At 40.9% G+C, this 20,191-nt stretch overlaps 1 protein-coding gene across 2 annotated transcripts in view; it reads left to right on the top strand.

Annotated features, from left to right (window-relative positions):
• LOC125330791 (glypican-5-like) overlaps window positions 1–20,191 on the top strand; it is a 339,300-nt gene that overhangs the window by 116,372 nt on the left and 202,737 nt on the right. The window lies entirely within an intron of this gene.

The following is a 20,191-nucleotide window of genomic DNA, read 5'->3' as shown; positions in this document are numbered from 1 at the left end:
TTAGATACAGTGAATGGCTTTCTTGAAAGGCTGCATTGCAGGTCCTGTCCTCTCCCAGCTGAGACAGCTCTGTCTGTAGGATCCTGCCCTGTGTGGCTCAGTGAGGGAGCAGCACCTCTGGGACTGGCTGGAGGCCCCTCGCAGGGTGCTCTGGATGGGCTCAGCAGTGCAGAGCTGAGCATCATGTTGGGCCTTGATTAGATAATATGAAGCTCTTCCTGTAAAGGTGTCAGAAAAACACAGTGACCAGACCATTGTGTTTCTAAAGAATTTCCCTTTTCAGAATTTCTGCCATAGCACTGTGAATAACAGCTGCTCTTAGAATTGCCCAGCATCCTTATCAGAGCAAGTTCTGCAGGCATTCTTAGAAAGTAACAACATTACATTGTTCCAGGTTGGTAGGGCACCTGGAAGCTCTGTAGGGTGAAAAGACAAAGCTAGTTTCTCAGCTAATTTTTTTCCCCTCTGTATTTTATCAGTGTCTTTCCCATCACCCTTTAGACTCTAAACTGGAATATACACTTGCATTTTCAGAAGCCAAACTTGTTGCTGTCATTTCTTTTACTCTGTATAACATGAGGAAACATTGCCCTAAGGAGAAAGAGATGTTTAGAACACAACTGTATCTTTACTATCACTGTCAAAGTATACATCAGTTTTTGCAGCAGAGCTGGTTGGAAGTGTGCCAGTGAATGTTCTCCAAAAAATTTCTTTTTTGTCAAAACAGAGAAGTTCCATGGGATTGTGTTGGCTTTCGTGATGTTTCTTTTTGAAGTGGATTTTGTGGTCTGTAGCAGTTATAAAAGATAAATTTCTAGTGTTCCATTTTCTTGCTTTAAAGCAATTTTCATGATTGCAGATTGTTTTGTAGGAGCTTACTGAATATTTCCGACATGGAGCAAAGATATGGCACTTACTGTCTGTCCCATTAATGGGGGTTCTGACTCCCACATAGCTCTGTTTAGTTTTCTCATGTGTAAATAACTTCAGCTTAATTACATCCGAGATACTTGGAGATAAACGCATCTCTAACACATGCAACGAACTTTAATATTTCAATAGATACTGTCATTACAAAAGAATTGTAGAGCATATGTTTGAAGATTTTGGCAACAAAGCAGTATTCTAAATATTGATGTATACTGATTGAATACTGGTTGAAGTTTTTACTGTAAAAATAATGGAGAGGAAACAGGAAGAATATCAATATTTCTAATCAATATTTCCATATCAGAATCTCTTTTGCTTGTGACATGTTGCTGGATGCACAGTTAACTTTTAGAACAAACAGCTTTTTGGCCAAAAGAAAAACAAGAAAAGCCAAACAAATGAAAACAAACATTTTCTGTATCAGTTTTCTGGGAAAAAAAAAGTTACATTTAATTTTTATCTTTGTTTAAAAAAAAAAAATCCAAACCACTCAAATTGCTGATATACATGTTTTAGAAAGGCATGAAAGGGAAAGCTGTTGTTATGTTCCTTTGTCAGTCTGTAACTTTCCCAGAGCTGAAGACTCATGGAAAAGTTTCAAGTTTGAAAGGAATAGGAAGCTGAGAAAAGTAGCAGGGAAGAGACTAACAAGATCCCTCATATTTTGAATAACAAAGCAAAAATAAAGGAAAAAGGAAACCTAAACAACCTACCCCCAAAGATGACAGCAGCAAAAAACCCAGCCCCAACACCAAACCTAGACAGATGTTTGTAGTTAACATATTAAATGGGCAAAATGGAAAACAAAAAGGTTAAATTGATGTGTTTAACCAGACAGCTATAGGTAGATAAATAATATAAAATACAATAATATATAAATGTTATACATTTATATGTTCTCTCCCAGTATTGATTACCTTAAGAGGAGGACACTTTCTGGGCAGCCTGAGCTGCCAGCAGTGCCACACCAGCAGCACAAACAGGGCTCCTGCTCACTGGCACATTCTGCTCCTTTCATCACCTATTTTATAGGCTGGACTTGTCACAGCTCTCCCCACGTGAGACATAAACCTGTCCTGGTGATGCCTGAAGATGCATTCCTCTTTGCTCTTTCTCCTTTCCCAGGGCACCAGGGCATTAAATAGCAGCAGTAGTAAACAGCTCTGAACTCAAAATAGAGCCTTTTTATTAACTGTGGGTCAGCAAATAGATCACCCCGATGGGTCTGGGCGAACCCGAGTTTAAGGTTACTGGGGCTGTGGAGCTGGCACAGCTGCAGGTCCTGTTTCCTCCACACTGCTTGCATTTCATAATGCTGCTGGAAAGCTGAGCATTATTTATGCTCTGTGTTAATTGGCATGCAGGCTCTTTAGGAAAAACAAACTTGAGCTTTAAAAACAATTTGACACACAAATGCAGCCTGAAACAATATGAAACTATTACTCAGAAATGAGGATAGTGCATTCAATTAGTAGACAGGGCACTTGAGGTCTGATAAACAGGATTAGTGTTGTACCTTTTTATTTTAGTTTAGTTCTTTGGATTGGATTATGCCATATTTAAATCATTGTGTTTGCAGAAAAAAGAAGTTTGAGCTGCCAGTTAAATTCATCGTAAAAAGAGTCAGATTCCCACTGGTTTCTGACTATGCTTCTGGCCTGCTCTTCAGAGAACAGGAAGAGATGGCTTTGCTAGGAATCCTCCAGTGTCAGTTCAGGACAAAATTAGAAATACTTGCACCAGGAGTACTGTCTTTCTCTTAATTGCTCTTTTGAGCAGCTTATTCCTGAAGCAAGACATTCATCATCCATGCACTAATGAATGGTCTCAGCTTAATGATTGTTGAGCTACAGACATTTCTAACTTGGATCCTACACAGAATTGTTGGATTAGAAGATCAAACTTAGATTTATTTGGAGTGAAGAAAGAAAAACCACTCTAAAAATCACTCCAGGGAGTTTTGTGTTTGTTGCCTCTCCATTTCAAGAGGAAGTTTTCTGAGTTTCCAAATGAAATGGTCTTTTTGTTATTGCCAGTTAGCTTTGTCTGAAATATCATTAGTGATGGTAGAAGTAGAAAGATTCTGCTGGTCAGACACAGCTTTCCATTGCATAGGTGTCTCCTCAGGTGTGCATGGGTGGATTTTAGCTGGAATGGGTTGCTCTGAATGTGGCAGACCTCGAGGCTGGTATTGCATAAACATATGGGATGCTAAAGTTGTCATTCTCCTTTGTCCATAGCTGCTGTGATTTTGTAGTGCTATGAGGAGTTAAAAGGTATAAATACACACTCATATCACTGCAGTGTACAGGTTTGATGTGTAGTACCCTGATTTGGTGGGGGACGGGGAGGAGATCTTTTACAGCAACTGTTTTTCCACTTGGAGTCACTTTCTCAGGAACCTTCAGCTGTAGGGTTAAAAACTTGGACATGTAAATGGTTTTTAAACCAGGTTACCTGGAACAGAGAAGAAGGATGTTTTTTAACAGCCAATAGGGACCCACATTTCTTTTCTTTCTTTCTCTCCTTCGTTCCTTAACTTGTTTTTGTTGGGATTTTGCATTGAGTGGGGGGATTAGGGGACACCTGTTCACAGGCTTCAACAGATCATGTCATGGGTTGTTAGGCTCTCAGGGCCTGTGAGAGCTGGCTGAGGAAGGAAGTGGCAAATCACAGTGACTTTGTTTTCTCAAAATGTGTTCCTTTAGGGACTTTAAGTTTTTATGAGTTTAGCACTTTCATTGTCCCCTTTCTCATTTCCTTAGGCTCTAGTAAGCAGCCATCTGCATATGGAAAACAGAGATAATCATTAACCTTAGCATACTTAAAGCATGTTTAACTCTGTTGTTCTTGTGCCATCAGTGTAAACAATTTCTAGAGATATACTTGTGACTGTAAACTGCAAAATTCTCTCTCTCTTTTTGCAGTATTTTTCAGGTTTTAGGGTATTTTCCAGGACTTGGGATGTTTTTGTTGGTGTTTGTTCAGTTTGGGGTTTTTTTGCAGAGAGAGGGTGAGTTCTTTGGTTAGTTTTTTAAATTTTAAGCCCCACAGAATAAACCAAATACACACTGTCAGAAGTGACCATTTAAGACACAAATTTGCCTGAGTTTACCCTTCAGAATGATGCAGAGCTCTGACAGGCTTGGAGTGGCAGACTGTCCTTCTGTCAGGATGGTTGAGGGGTGAGTGCTAAAATTCCTTGCCATGAAAGCATGTAAATGTTAATAAGGCTGCTAATTACCTCCTGAATTGTGAAGGCAAATCACTTAGCGGCAAAGGACAGCACTGGGCCCTGTTCTCCCAGTTCACTTCTCTCAGATGGAAAAATAAGTCCTGTGGTTTTGGTCACTGAAAATGAGACATTTTGCAGAAGTAAAGACAGAAGGGTTTCATACAGAAACTGGTTACCTTTGTTAGACACATACCTCATCTGTTCCACAAAATACATCCATGTGAGCATGGTCAGATTCCCAAGGGACAGTGCCAAGCCACAGAATAAGAAGGAAGGAGGAAGAGTTTGTAGGGAAATCGATCAGGGAGCATAGGTGGGGGTATATGGAGGTCAGCTGTGTAAGAGGGGAGGAAATAGGAGTAATGCTCAGTCCAGAGATGCTGGAAGGAGAACAGCTGAGGGTGCTGAGCTGCCTGGAGAAGTCTTTGCTGGGATACCCTGTTTCAGAGCTCCCACCCTCGGGCAGCAAAGACTGATCTCTGTCTCACAGATCAGCAGCACAGAGGCTTTGTTCACTTCTGGGGAATACTCTGGCTCATGCTTGATTGACAAGAAGGTTCTGGAATTAGAGCTCTGGGATTGGTCCCATAAAGGAGGATGGAAAAGGCAATGTTCATTGCAGTGGTTCTGCTCTCTCCTGCTTTGCTTGGGAATGGTGTGCAAATTCCAGTGTATCACAGTAGTACGGTACAGACTGCAGTGTAATACCTGAGACTCTTGAAGGCCTTGTTAACAGCAGTCCAGCGTGCACCAGTGCTTAGCAGGCCCTTCTAACAGCTGAGATGCAGAGACATGCAGCAATCTGCACTATTTTCTGTGTTTACAAGGTGAGAGGCTTCACTGATGATGGAAAGAAGCAATTACATTTTGAACACAGAGCATTATGCACGTAATTAGATTAGAAGTGTTCTTACTCTCAGCCACTAACCTGTAGTACATAGATAAAAATATATATGCTGTAGGTAGTGCCACCACAGGGGAGTGTACTAGGTTTTAAAAGATGCTTATAAAAGAAAATCTGTTCAACTAGGAAAACAGCAATATAAGGAAATAAGTGCTTCAGTAAGGATATAATATTTGTCCTTGTTTCTAACAGGAATAAATGCAATTTCAGTTTGATTTAAGAGAGGATTTCTTGAAAGTGTTAGGCAGCTTGTGGTTATGAACAGAAAATGTGGTCCAAATGAATTGGTAATAGACTGTGAAAGTGAAGCTGTTTGGTTGCATTTCAGCAATTTCAGCAAACAGAAAAAGAACTGGTTAGCACTGGATGTTCGGTGTGTCTATAACCCATGTGAAGTGATTCCTTATGAAAAAGAGGCACACAAATTCAACCAACAAGCTCTGTTCCATCTGCTGGAGTTACTAAATGCCACATAATAACACCTGCATGACTTTTCTTCTGCAGGATCACAGAGGGCAGCATAGTAGGCTGATACTAATTGAAGGAATTATTATGTAGTGCCAGAAAGGATGTCCCTAAAATACCTCCCACGGGTTACGGGAATACACAGATGTAGAAAGGGGTGACTTCTGTGGTGGTTTGAGATTAGTGCCACATAGGATCCTGTGGCTAGGTAACTCTTCTGCCTCTGGTTCTGCCTCTGTGAAAACCACGAGCTGTTCTATACTCAATCACTTGGAGACTATCTTTCTGACAATCAACAGGGACGTTACAATGCCAGTAAATAATTAGCAGAGAGTTCCTTTACCCTGTTTGTTTGATGACAGTCTCACTCTAACTAAAACAGAGTGGGCAAAAATGGAATTGGGAAGTCTCCTTCCTACTTGTAAAACTGTTCATAGTGAGGCTCAGTGCTTTAGAGATTTTTGAACACATGGACAGCAGGAAGGGGTGAGTGTCTCAAAATCCGTTACCATCACAGCACTTCCCAGCTGTGAGAATACATTAAAGTTGGCCATTGATTACTACAGGACTTACTTTTCTCCGTAGATTGGGAAGATACATTCACTTCTTTGGTCAAGAGCCATTTCTAATATTGCAAAACATTAAGCTGTGAGACACAAGCTTTCTGCCCCAGTTTTCTGTTCTGTCAGAAGGGTCACTATTACACTTTTGGGACCATTTGCAACGAAATGGTCATGAAATACTTTATATGTATCCCATAACTACCTGTGAGTAAGGTGCCTCCTCTGCTGAGCTGCCAAGATCACAGAGAGTGTGGCCCACAGCTGCTGTGTGCTGAGACCTTTGGAATTCCAGACAGAAGCTTTTTAAGTACAAATGCAAGGCTGTCCCCAGAGAACCCTTCAGAACCGAGATGCTGCAGGCAGTTGGTGCAGTCTGGGTTCAGATTTGCTGTGTGACTGTGCTGTGGGTGGGAGCAGCAGCACCCTCAAGTGCAGGCTGGGTTGAAGCCATGTGCTTGAGGACAGGCATCATTTCACACCCTACATATGGACACAATCTTTCTCCTTATGCTATAAAAGAAACCTCTGTAAGCGTTCATCCTGAATTTTAGTAACAATCCTTCCCTCTCTCCCCCTCCATTGAGCAAGGAATGGTTGCACACGTGCCCCTCTGCCACATTGTATTTAAAGTTGCTTCTCGTGGCACTTCAGTGCCTTTAATTAAGATTTTCTGTTAAGTAGTCAAATCATGACTAAATTAAGAAGGAATGATTTGCTTCTGAATTGCATGACTTCTGAAAATTAATGTTTGGGTTTGAAAATACAGATTGAATTTCCATTCTTCAGGAAAGATTTATGAGTTTGGTCATAAACATAAGAAATTTTTTTATGTTTTTGCCTAGAAATCATGTTTTCTGTTGAGGCTTTTTGTTAGGAACAAGATTATTTTAAGTTCCTTCTCCTCACCATGAATTTCAAAAAGGTCAAGGCGCATCTTCACTATGATCCATGTTGGAAAAAGGGTGTGAAGAAAAGTGACAGAAGTCAGTGATGTTTGTACATGGTGTCTAACCCATAGATACTTGTGTCAGATCATTTGGCTGAATTTCACCTTGGTAAGATAAACTGATAAGTCTGTATGCTTAATAGCTTTAGTTTTGTTGGTGGTGATGAAGGAGTTTGTTTGATTTTTTTGTTTGGTGGGTTTTTTTAATGCAATTGTCAAGGAAAGACAATTTTAAGTATTTCAGTCCTGGAAACTATCAACAGATTGATCTCAGTGTGGGTAATTCATTACATGTAATTATGTGCTGGCTATTGGGAGAAAATTTAACACCAGGAAGGAGCAATGTGTTGAATTATCCAGGACAGCTACAGATGAGAAGCTAATGTGAGTCAGGAGGCAAGTCTGGTATGAAGGTACAGAGAGAGCCAGGAGCAAGCTGGGAGTTCTTCATGTGGCACAAAAAGAGCACGAGAAGCCCAGCTCAAGGCATGAGGAACTGCTCAGCCAAGGCCTGTTGGTGAAGTTTGATAAAATGATTGTGTCCTCCTGGGCTGGACTGCTGAGGGCTTTGGATGACAGATCTTGGTGCACATTGTGCATGACCTGGTGGGCAGCAGGAGCTCCTGGTGCTCAGGCTGGGTTTGGGGTCACTTGAGGAACTCTGCTGGCAGCTTCACTAAACCTTCTACAGTCAGCCTTGAGGAGGAGCACAGAATTAAGTCCAATATTTTGGTGCTTCTCTCTAAAGATGGGGTTTTTTTCCCCTTTTGTTTTAAAATTGTGCTTTGGGTTGTGTTCTGTGCATAGTATAGTTATAAATCACACTGATGTAGTGAATGCAGTTCTGGGGATTGACTCACGAGAGCCCATGCCACTGCTGGTGAAGAAGGACCTAATTGTTGGAAACAATCCTCCTTCTGTGAGATCACCCTCTCATCTTACTTGCAGTGGTAGACTTTTTTCTTAGTTTATGTTGTTACTGTGGTATGTCCAGGCAATTGAAATGAATGGCTTAGGTCAGTACTTGAAAAACATTTCTGTAAATGCAAATGGACATTTGACTTGCAAAGGCATTTTTTGGACACTGCAGCACTCAACATTTTCTTTCTGGTTCAGGGACACGAACACAAATAATTAATACTTGATTTCAGAGTTTCTTGGGGGATACCTCTGCATTTGGTATCTACTCAATATCTATTTCACTCCCTTGAGCAGAATTCATGGAAGAGTAAATCTTGTCATACAGTCACCAGCTTGCTCCAGTGGGACAGTATTTTTCAGATGCAATGTAACAGGGACTAACTTGATAGTATCATAATATGTCTTTTATTGCGACAAGTTTGGGATATTTTTTATTGAAGAGTAAAAAGGAGTGATGGGCAGGTACTCTTTCTTCTGTATGCTATTTTTTTTTTTTTTAATTCAGAAGGAAAGAACAGCCCTTATTTAGTCAGAAAACGGAAACTTTCCAGTTAAAATACTACAGTAATAATAATATAGCAGTGCTCCAATCATTGAAACTCTTCTAACACAGACAATCCAGACATGGTTAAAGTCTGTGGAAAATATCCAAGGTAAAGTTTATTTTCTCGTGCAGGGTCCAACACAGTGACTTTATACCTACTCCTCTTAGGAAAGGTCACCCTCAAAGTCCTATTGAAAAGATAGAAAGTGAAAGTCTTATCTGATCCTTCTTTGTCTTAGCCAATGATTCTTCCTGGAGGGAAGTAAAATTCATTTTCTTTCATTTGCAATGGGTGTGCAATACAACAATATAAACAAGGAGGAGAAATTCTATCAAGGCCTGGAGATATTGGACTGAAAATGTATTCTTGAGAATATCAGTTAAATGAGATACCAGTAAGAGTGTTTTTAATACTGATACAGCTAATCCTTTCTCCTAAAACTATTGGGTAGGGTTGGAAGTGGGGTGCTTTTGTCTGTTAGATGAAAAGGATTACCATATGATGTTTGGATTTTGGTATTTTTCAGAACACTGAATTTTTGACCTGATTTCAAGTCGAAATTGAAGACTTAAAAGTAACAGTGTATTTAAAAAAAGTAGTTGGAAGCGAATTTTCTCATTTTCCTTTCCTAGTCTTCTGTCCCAGCAGTGATGAAAACAGAATTTGTAGACTATGGAATGAGCAGGTCAGTGAAAAAAAAACCATGCATTAAATTCTCTGGACTTTGAAGCAGGAATCCGTCAGTGTTTTAACAGAGCCGATCAAATAATAAATTTTATATTTTTCAAATGGAAGGGAATTATGTGAGGAAGGTGTTGCTGAGATAAAACCTGTAGTTGCTTAAATGAAAACCTTTTAGTGGAAATGCAAAAAAAATCTCTGCATAGTTCTCCAGCCTTCCTCCCACCCTGGTACCATGTTCAGTGGAATTGCTCTGTGTGAATTAATTTAGATATAAGTTGAACTGTATATATATACCCCTGGCAGTTCGATGCAGGTTTTACTGTGCTAGTGGGATGATCTTGCTGTAAATTGTCATGAAGGTAAATTAGCCCTTCAGGCTGGTTTTATTTGTGTTATAGGTACTTTGTATCTAAAGAGTGGAGGAGCAGTCTGTTTCTGCTGCTCTCCAAGCGTAAGTGCCAAAAGACACAAAATAATCTCCTTTTTGCTGGTTTGTATTCCTTCTTTAGGCTTGGGGTAGATGCTGGCAAAATATCTTTGGTCTAGTGTAAGGTGTGTATGATTTAACACATCCAGCTGCAGCCAACTTCTTAGAGAATTTGCTGTGGCAAGGCAGGGTAGACTCCAGAGTTAGAGCTGGAGTCAGGGAGAGGCATTTTTCTTGTATTGAACTTGTTTTCACTGGAAACATGTTGATTCATTGAAATGGGGGGAAAAAAAAAATCTAGATTCTGGCTGGGAAGGCTGAAGAGTCTCCCAGATTGCCAAGAAACCTGTTCTGCTGTGGGGAGATGGTCACTCTCTCCTGCTGGGCCTGCTCTGGGTGTTAGGGATAAAACATTCACCACACCACTGAAGGGTGCCCAGTGTGGAGCTCTGCATTGGGGGATCAGCTGCACTGGGGTTGGCTGGGCTATCAATCTCAGCTTTAATAAGCGAGGATGTGGAGTGGACTGACATTATTCTCCTGTGTGAAAGGTTTTGTGTTTTCCCAACACAGAACAGGTAAACTTCTGAAATGCTGATATTTTTGGCAGAATAAACCCCATGCTGCTGCCTCTTTCTAGCCCCAAACTGATGTCCCAGTAACACAGGGTTATCTCAGCATGTTTGCTGCCTCCAGTAGGATTCAGAGCCATGGCTTGTGGTTAGAGGCAGATTTGCCTAGATTAGATGAGTAGACACAAAGATCGTTTGAGAAATGTTAAGTATCATTTAAAAGTAGTCTAAATTTGTACATTGTTTATCCCACAGCCTCTCCAGATTATTGACACAAACCCATCTTGCTGGCGCTGTCCCTGCCTGGTGTGTACTTTCACTGACCTCCCCAGTAATGCTTTTTAGAACAGATGAGCTCTTCTGTGCTGAGACTTGGTGGTTTACACACGGCCACAGAAAGAACCCAGTGGATTGATGGGAATAACGAAAAAACGAGCTTTGATGGAAGTTTTGCCTTGCTCAGCTGATGAATCCAACCTGAGCCTCCCCTGTTCTGTCCAGGCAGTCTCTTGCCAGCTGAGTGTAGTGGTGAGGGTGAACTGTGATTGCCTTTTCAAAGTGTTTTCTCACCCACGGTGCTACCAGAGACCTTGAGCAAATAAGACCCATTAATAACCCAGTAGCTTTTTGCATTGATCAGTTAATACACAGAAATGACACCCAACTTGTCAAAGTGATTGCTGCAAATATTTCACAACTTAGTAACTGTCTGGCTCATCTCTGTGTTATTCAGAATAAAAAAATACAAATATTTGAAATGATGCCCAGCATTTAAAGGTATTACCAACACCATTTTTTCCATGTGCTAGGTTTAAATTAATTTCTTAGAATGCTTAAGTAGGGAATGTTACATCTTTCTCAGTTCTCTGCTGCACTTATTTTCTTCTTGACCCGGATTTGTGTTTCTTTGTGTCTTTGCTTTACTTGCTGCAGAAATAATTCTGTTTGTAGAGGTGTTCCTGGCATCCCTACTCACTTGAGCTTTGATTTGATTAGAGAAAGGGGAACATGGGGTCTGCAAACGTCTCCGTGTCTTTATTGGCAGCACTTACTGTAGAAACATTTGAAATGCTCTTGAAAGCCGTGCTGGTGCTGGAAAAGCATATTTGAGCAGGATGAAAACTTTCCAAAGCTGGCTTTGAAAACCAACAAAACCCCCAACTCTCTTATTTTCTAGGCCAAAAGGCACTGCATGAGCTTTCCTGAATATGAAAGAATTCTCAAGGCTGTTCGTAAATTTACTTCATTCTTTGAGCAGAATGTTGTCAAGTAATTATCTGTAGAAGAGTGTATTGCTTTGTAAACTCTTCTGACATGAATGTTATCCTTTAATTAGAATAAATATGACTAAACATCGAAGTGCATGTTTGTTAAATGTGAAAAATCAGAAGTCTTTTTTTAGTGAAAATTGGTCCAATATTGCAGATAGTTTAGGAGGCTCTGATGAACTTCACTACCTGAAGAGACAGAGATGTTGATAAAGGCCCATCTCAGACTTGCCTTTGATTTCTTATTTATTGCAATAATTCAATTTCAAAGTATATTTTAAATACAAAATGAATGCTTGAGAGTGAATTGCTAAAACTCACAAGTGAACAGAGGAGTTAACTTTGCCTTTCAGGTCACGGATTCACCCTTGAATGAATTAGTTTTACAGTGAATAATAAAATGTGTCAGTGGTCTGGACTGTGACCTCATAGTTTTCCCAGGGTTATTGTCCAGATAATAATTAAGTTATTTATAAACACATTTATTTACAGAAAATGTTTATCTATAAATTTTCAGTTATTATTTCTGTTCATACCCAGGACTTGGCAGTTTACTTACTCTGAAGAATTTGGGGCATGATTTGAACAATATGTTTGTGGAAACTTAATGTAAAAAAGGCAAATCATCACTTCTGGTTTTAATAAATACACAATTTCCACATACAGAAATTTAAAGCAAGTTATGTATTCCTTGCCCCGCTGTGGGAGTCCCTTCGAGTTCCTTGTACTAAACTCCTTGGGACAAACGCTGTAAGTTAACTTGAAAAATACAAGTTCATGTTGACTGTTAACCTCTAACCTTTGCAGGCTCTTTGTCTAAAATCAGAATTTCACCTTGCTTACTTCAGAAACACAGAGGTAGACTTGCATTTTGAGACTCAGGATTAGCAGGCTTGTTCTAAGGAAATGCATTTGAAATGTTATCCCTGAAGTGCTACGGAAATTCAGTGTACGTACTGGGATTTTGAGTGCACGTTAGGAGATTGGATTTCACTAAGGAAAACCAGCAGACCTTGCAGTATCTTAAATGTCTGTGGTTGATTCGTGATCATGGAGTCTTCATTAGCTAATTAGAAAATGCTTTAGCTAAAGCAAGACAAAAAGTGATACACTGCTGCAAAAACACCTGGGGCCAAACCAAAAACAGCTGCAGTTTTATTTTCCATTTTTGCAGAGGCAGGACAGTCGAGCACAATTAGTGGGATGTAGCACACTGCCATGGTTACTGCGGCATTTTTCATATCTCCTCAACCTCCTACCGATGTGCAGGAGAAGGAATGCCACCAAAACCTCTTAACAGACTCAAAAAAAAAAAAAAAGGAACAACTGGAATCTACTGGTGCTCCAGTCACAGCTTCTCTTTAGCTGTGTTTGCAATACCTGGAATACAGAACTGGCATCCTTTAAGCTGTTTTAATTTAAATAGAACTGTGCCATTTTAAACCAGAGACAGATTTGATCCTTGATAATTGATTGCTTCTAGTAGCCACGTCCCTTGGGGATAGACTGCTCTGTGGGAAGGCTTGGGTGGCTGCACTGCCTGGGAATGTGCTAAACCCAGAAGAATGGACACTTCTGTGTAGGGTTACCATGGCAGAGATAGTTTTAGAGAAGTTCAGTTGAGTACAGCAGATGTTCAAGCACATCTGTTTCCCTGGCATGGCTGTCTCCTGTGGGTATACTCTGACACCTTGTCTGGTTTTATTGGAGAGGCTAGGTGAGTTTATTTGCAGCTAGACTGGAAGGAGAAAGGATTGAGGTCTTTGCTATGTGGTGTCAGACAGTTCACCCAAGATGTTTGAGTGGGTGTTACAAACCTTGCTGTTTAGGGAGAACTTAACTACAGGGCAAAGACAATAAAAGGAAAGTTGTAATCCAGAGATTTCTAAGAGAGAGTGAAGATTGTGGACAACAGCAAATCCTGCTGAAGTGTGACTCTGCCAGCAGCCTGTCAGAACATCTCCATGGTTTGGCTGTGAGGACTCAGCTCCAGCAATCCCTCCAAGAGTTTGTTAGGCTGTGTTGTTGTACCTTTATAATGTTCTTGGGAACATGGCTCCAACATCCAAAAAAAAGCTGGACCTGGCCCCACGTCTGCAGAAAACACAGGGCACGTGTCAGAGTCATCTTGCTCCGAAAGCCCAGCATTCAGAACTGGCAGCCAGGAGTTAGGGAACCTGAAGGCAGGGTTTGAAAACCTGAAGCAACAGTGCTGTGAAACGGCAGTGATACCCTGTCACTGATATTTTGGGGTTAAGAAGTTGAATTCTGTTCTTATTGCAGAGCGTATGAGATCTGCTGGGACTCTGCAAAGGTGTGAGCTGTGTAACTGCTGTCTTTGGTGTCATACAGGCAGAGCTGGAGAAAACCAGACGTTTTTGAGGGGACAGAATGTCCTTATGCTTAGGGATATTTGCTTCCTAGTGTGGTAATTCCAGAAGCACAGCCCTCCTGAAACATTGAGTTGCAACAGTCCATGCTACCGCAACAGTAAAGTGCTCTCTTACCTGGAGGAATGAATTCTTCTGTCAATGAAAGTCTTGGCAAAAACTGATCTTTCTAAGCCTAATATGTAAGTTCTGTTTCAGTTTTGTGTGACTCCTGAAAATCTCTCATTTCTTTGGGGAAGGGAATTACCTCCCATGCTGCCCTCAATATCCATCAGGAGCAGGCCAGGGCACGTTGCAAGCGAGAACTCTGCTCTCCTGTGAGAAACTACTGTCTTTCTGTCGGTCCCAGCCCCAGCTCCTCATGCAGCCCTTCCAGCTGAGCATTCAGCTGTGAGCATTCCTGAGAGGAATGGACCATGGGAACAGTGTCTATGCTTGGTGAGTTCAAAATGCATCATCTGTGCTGGGGGCATCCCAGGTGTCCCGCTGGCACCCACTGGCCAGTGCTGCCTCATCAGCACTAGCACTGGAGTTGGGGGTATAAAAAAGCAGAGTTCTCTGATGAAGTAAATGTTTAAAACTTCCTGCTGTACTAATTTCAACTATGTGGAACTAATGTTGCTTTTGCTGATCAAAACCACAGGAAAAATGCTTTCTAGCTGATTCTGTAGGACTGGTCTGTCTCATATTTTTCTTCCTGAAGATAAAGAAGTACTCAGGCGATTTTAAAAATTTTTTCTTTTGCATTCAGTAAGTAGACTCTTACAATTGAGAATTCATGTTTAATTACAAACTGTACTGGGCTGTTAGCTGTGTTTTAATCTCTTCCATTTTAATTCTTGGAAATCCATTTAATAATGTGTTCTCTGGAGTTTCTTTGTTATTCTTGTATTAGCAATGAGTTCTGTCTAGAAAGCCTTTTCAATAGATTTCAAAATACAGTAGCATGCTCTAAATTCCAGGTGAAGTGCTACAGACCAAATGTCTTCTACAAAACCCTCTGCTGATTCCTTGTCTGTTGCCTTGGCTAAGCTCTGTGTTATTCACTGGGTAATGCAGCAAAAAGCTGAGTATCATCTAACATTCAGTACTTTTAATTTTAAAGCACATTTGGTTAACTGCCCATGAGAGTTTTCATCAGAATGTATGGTGAGACAGACTGGGCTGGAAACAGGCTGGATGTAGAACTACTGTGGGTTTTTTCCATGGCTCTGACCCCAAGTTTAGAGAAAATGATGCTAAGCTTCTGTCAGTCCCCAGTGGATCGTGTTGCTTGGTGTGGAAGCCACATCACAAAGTGGTGTCCATCAGCTCCCTGCACATGGGCCCAGAATGTGTCAGCTGTCATGTGATGAATTGCACAGGTCATGAAAAGAAATTTAAAACAAAAACATAAAAACATGAAGAAAGTAGTAGCATTATTGAAAAACAGAGAATGGATATGTTTGTACCTGAATTTTCTTCTGGGGCAGAGGCGCTTCCTCTGCAAGTAGAGGGCTGCTAAATCAGATCCTCTTTCGCTGCCACCAGCGGGCTTGGGTTATGAAATTTTTATTCCTGGTTCTTTGCTGATACACAGAACACTTGGAAAACTTTCCCAGACCCTCCCTAAGTGGCCTCCCTTGCAGCATTCCCTGTTAGCATCCAGTTTGTTCCCCTGGGGTGGTTGTCGGCTGTGGTGTCACTTATGTGGGTCAGCCCAAGCAGGACTGATGGGGAGAAAACTGCAGCTGCTCGAGTGCTGGAAAACTCTGGGAGCTGCTGCTTGAGCTGCCCATGGCGCAGTTGTCTTTCACAAGCCATTGAGTGCCCGAACAGGCAGGTGTGGCTGGAAACATTTGGGTTTCTCCACTAGCATTACACTCTGAGGGGTGTTCTGCGACTGCAGGGTGATGGTGGGGAGTAATGGTAGGTGAGCACTGAAGCTCTCTCCACCCCTGTGGAGTACAGGTGTTGCTGGGTGCTACATCAATTGAAGCAGTGAGTTAAGTGTTTCACAGCCTTTCATAACTCCTGCTGGAATTAGCACTGAGCAGAGCTGATGCTGACATACCAAAAAGTTAAATGTGAACTGAATTAGGTAGAATAGATATAAAAACTAAGAAAAATAGAAACTGATGTAATGCGCATTTTTCTACATATATATTAACTACATCTGAGTCAGGCAAGTTCTTTGGAAAATTAACTATCCTGAGAATTCCAAGTGTATTGATTTAGTCAATTTTATGGAATGACCACACATTGAGATTTGGCAAAGGACCTAAACCATCGTATTGCCTACAAAGAACTGCTGATTGCAAGCAGACTTGGAACATAATGAAGTTCCTTTCTAATAGGAAGGGGGTTTTTGAGTTGCATTTTCACAGGCTGATGAGAATTATTTAGAGTTAATAGAAGTTCTCTATATAAGGGTCTGTGTTAGGTAATAGAACTTGATCCAGCTTAAAAATAAAACTATATTCAGTTTGTATGACAACTTGTGTGTGTGGTTTCTAAGTATTTCCAGAGAATTGTGTGTAAATCAGTGCTTTTTAATTAATCAAGATGCTCACATTGTATTAATAATACTCTTCTCAGCTTTTCTGTGTGGCAGAGTTAATAGCTATTAAGTCTAAGTTGTTCTCAAAATAGCAGTGTGTGTGTCAGTAGTGCTGGATGATGATAACTGACTGTTCATACAGCATAAAGCATCTCAAGCAGTTCAGGTAACTTGTTATAAGAAGAGTGGGAGCAGGAAAAGGCTTTATTTAAATAGTTTAGGTGAACCTTTTAGATTATTAAAGTGGTTTTTTAAGTGATCACATACCAAACATATTTTAATGTATCAACAGAATGAGAGGGAAGAATGAGATACACATGGTTATTGGACAACTCTCATTATAAATCTTCAGTTTGTAAAAAAAGAAAACCTAATCATTAGAATTTACTTCAATCACCTTTTTTGCAGTAAGATCTATTAAGTAGCAGTGAGATTTCCACCCAAGCTTTATCTGGTGTAGCTCACACAGGTTTTGGTGAAGGCTGTCTATAGTTCCAATGTTCTGAACTAGAGCTTTTTGGGAGCCACTGTCCACTGCAGTCTCTGTCACTTTAGCTGCTGCAGCATCTGCATCAGTGGAACTGCACAGTCTCACACCAGCAGAAAATGGAATTGTTTTTAGTACATGATTGCTGTTATGGAGTAGCTGTTTGTTTTGACAGATGTTGGTTTCGTTTCTTGTCTACCAAGTATTCAAAAACTTGTACTTCACTGCAAAGTAATGCCATAGGCTGCTTCATTTTATTAAATAGACATGAAGAGGTTCAGAAATCAAACTAAGACTCTAAATTTTTATTTTAGCTTGTTTTCCAGTATCTAACTGAAAATAATTTGAACAATCAAAGATTTTTTCATTGCAATTCATTCTTCCTAAACCTTTGAGTCAGAGTTCTAAATTTTTGCAGAATTCTGGTTTGACTTTGTCTCATCCCATAGTGGTAGTTTCTGAATTTCCTTTCTCTGTTCATAAACAGAGAAACTCAGAAAAAAGCAGCATGGGTATTATACCTCTGGAATGATAGCTGCAAAGAATAATGTGTCTTCACTTTCTCAGTCCTCCTAGCATGCACACAGGACAGAACAAAGTTGCTAGGAAAGTTTTGAGTTTGCTGTAATTAACTGAACCATTCACCAGTGTGCTTGTGAATGCCTGTTGTCTGATGGTTCTTGTCTGGAGCTTTGTTTACTCCTGTTGTGAGCTTTGGGGAAGGTTAAATTTATTCTAAATAGCAGCAACTTTGTGTTTCCTGCAGTTTATGAGAATGGTGTTGCATTGCTCAGAACCTTTTCCAAATCTGGGGCCAGGGTTGTGCAGGTTGGTAGTAGAGCTCCAGATGAAATTCCTTTCTGCAACTGAAACATTTGGGTTTTAAACAACAGGTGAAGCCAGAGATTGTGTTCTCATTTGGGCTAGAATGATCATCTTTTGAGTGAAAGGAAGTGTCTGACAGTGCCAGTATTTACTGGGCTCATTTCTGAGGCTCTGATCTTGAAGGCTATATCCTCAAGAGTTTTTACTGTTGTATTTTTAACCAGCATTGGGTTTTAGAGCCACCTCAGTCTGCATTTTCTTGCTGCTGTATTTGTTTTCTGAAACATGATAAAAATGCTGTGTGATCTCTCTCTAGAGATAGTTTGGTACATAAAACCAAAAGAAAAAAAAAAAAGCCCCTAAGCTCTCTTGATGGATCAATAACGTGTCATTACTGCTGGTTTCCTCTTTTTAAAAACCACTATATTTTGTCTGATGGGACAAACTGGAAGTGTCAGGGCTGGCACATTAGGTAAAAATCTATCTTAATAATAGAATTCAAACACCATTCATGATCATCTGTAGTAAAAAATGGCCTGAGTCTAGTTTATTAGCTGTTGTCAACACATATGCATGAGCATGTGTGAATGCCCAGGCTGATCCCGAGGCTGCTGAATGCAGTATTTACAGAAGTGCTGTAATTAATGGGGGGACAGTGCTGAGCCCAGCTAGGGACGTGGGTATGGTCAGCAGCAAGCCAATGAACTGGGAACAAAGCAGGGAGGGCTGTGAACGCTCCCTGTGTTCCATGGAGGTGGAGATAACAGAGCAGAAACGTGGCAGAGCAGCAGGCAGGGCTCAGGGAAGTGGGAACTGTAGGGCTGGGAGGCACTGTACATTAGACTCCAGTCATATGTAGTGAAGCTTGGGGATGTGTGGATAAAGTTGGTGATGCTCCTCTGTGCAAGAGAAAATAGCACAGAGAAGCATTAATGGAGCCAGGGCAAAACTCGGTGACTGAGCAAGTCAGCTCTGGCTGAATTCACGCTGGGGACAGAGGCAGAGCCTGACTCACAAAAGGCATCAGGGAGAGCATGGCTTGGGCAGCTGAACAGAGCGAGGGCACTGAGGGGCTGCAATTGCTCTCTCTCAATGCCTCACCCTAGAGGGAGAAGTGTTATTTAAGTGGAAAAGATTGTTGGCAAAGGCACATAAGTGGGTATGAACTGCAGATGGTAAATTTAGTCTGGGAATTAGATGTCAGTCCGTTGGAGAACCAAACTGCTGGAACAGTTTATTAAGAGGAGTAGGGAGGGGGTCAACTAATCCATATTGTTTTAATATGAACCATTTTAAGCATGGCTATAGCCTAGGCCTTGGGGCTCAGGAGTTCAGTTTCCATCCTGTGTCCTAGAAGGAGTGCTGTCATCTGAAAGAGACTCCATTATAAGGCTGGATATAGGAGAGCAGAGATTTCTGAGTTACTCTTGTGGGACAGAAGTCCTGATCTCATCCACTCTCCTGGTTTCATGTGCAGATCCTGGAAAGGAAGGAGGCATGTGAGGCAAAACCCACCAGGACGTCACTGGCCATTGCTGTAGAGTCTTGTAGGAAGTCTAATAACCAAGAAATTTTCTCTGGAAGACTTTTATCCCCCGCTCTACTGCACTCAGGTTTATTCCCTGTTTATTAGTACTTCAGCAGCTCCGTACGGTTAATTTGCCATCACGGTCTTTTATATTTCCCTTGCTCAAAGGACAATAAAGCTTAACATTTCTGCAGGTTCTTGTGCTGTAAGATATCTATAGTTGGTCCTATCTAGTGTTTCCTGTCCCAGCAAGGACCCCTAAACCTCACCTTTTGCTGCCCTGTGCTGACAGAAGAGAAACCAGTGAAAAAATACTCTTCCCCCTCTTTCCCTTAGCACAGATTTACTTCCTATGGGAACTGCTGACTGTAGATCACAAATAGCTTGTTAAAGTGATCAATGGTTTCCCTTATTGAAATGAAAATCTGGTTATAGGATGAAGTGTGGGTTTGTCAGATTTACTATGGTGATAACCCACAGAAATGTTTATGAGATGGTTGTACCAATTCATTTTCTTTTATAGCATAACCTTGTGGAAGTTGACAGTTACCATGGTTTCACAATGCTCAACATTAGTTCCCCTGGAAAACAAAAACAACTTGTCTTGCTTTTTCATAGCGAATGAGGTATTGTTGTGTAAATTGAAATTTGAATTTAAAAGGAATTTCAACAAAAATATTGAAGAGAGGGCAGGAGGAGACATGATATTTTGCAGAAACAAACTAACTTGGAAATCGGAACTTCAGTAAATTCCTTAGAGCAGCACAGATGTGTTTGCAATCACAGGGCTTTTCCACCTGCCAGCTCTCAGGTAAATCTCACTGCTTGAGATGGCTCCTGCCAGGGGAAATAAGTGTCGAGGCAAATTACTCAGTTGGAAAGACCGCATTGTGTTTGTCTTCATTGGATGTTTTCCCTAGAAGGAAATAGCTGCTCTATCTCATCCAGAAGAAGTGATTATT

This window comes from Corvus hawaiiensis, chromosome 10, assembly GCF_020740725.1.
Source record: "Corvus hawaiiensis isolate bCorHaw1 chromosome 10, bCorHaw1.pri.cur, whole genome shotgun sequence".
In the NCBI taxonomy this organism is placed as follows: domain Eukaryota; kingdom Metazoa; phylum Chordata; class Aves; order Passeriformes; family Corvidae; genus Corvus; species Corvus hawaiiensis.
The sequence above is the reverse complement of the archived record's forward strand: the minus strand, read 5'-3'. Positions and strand labels throughout refer to the sequence as shown.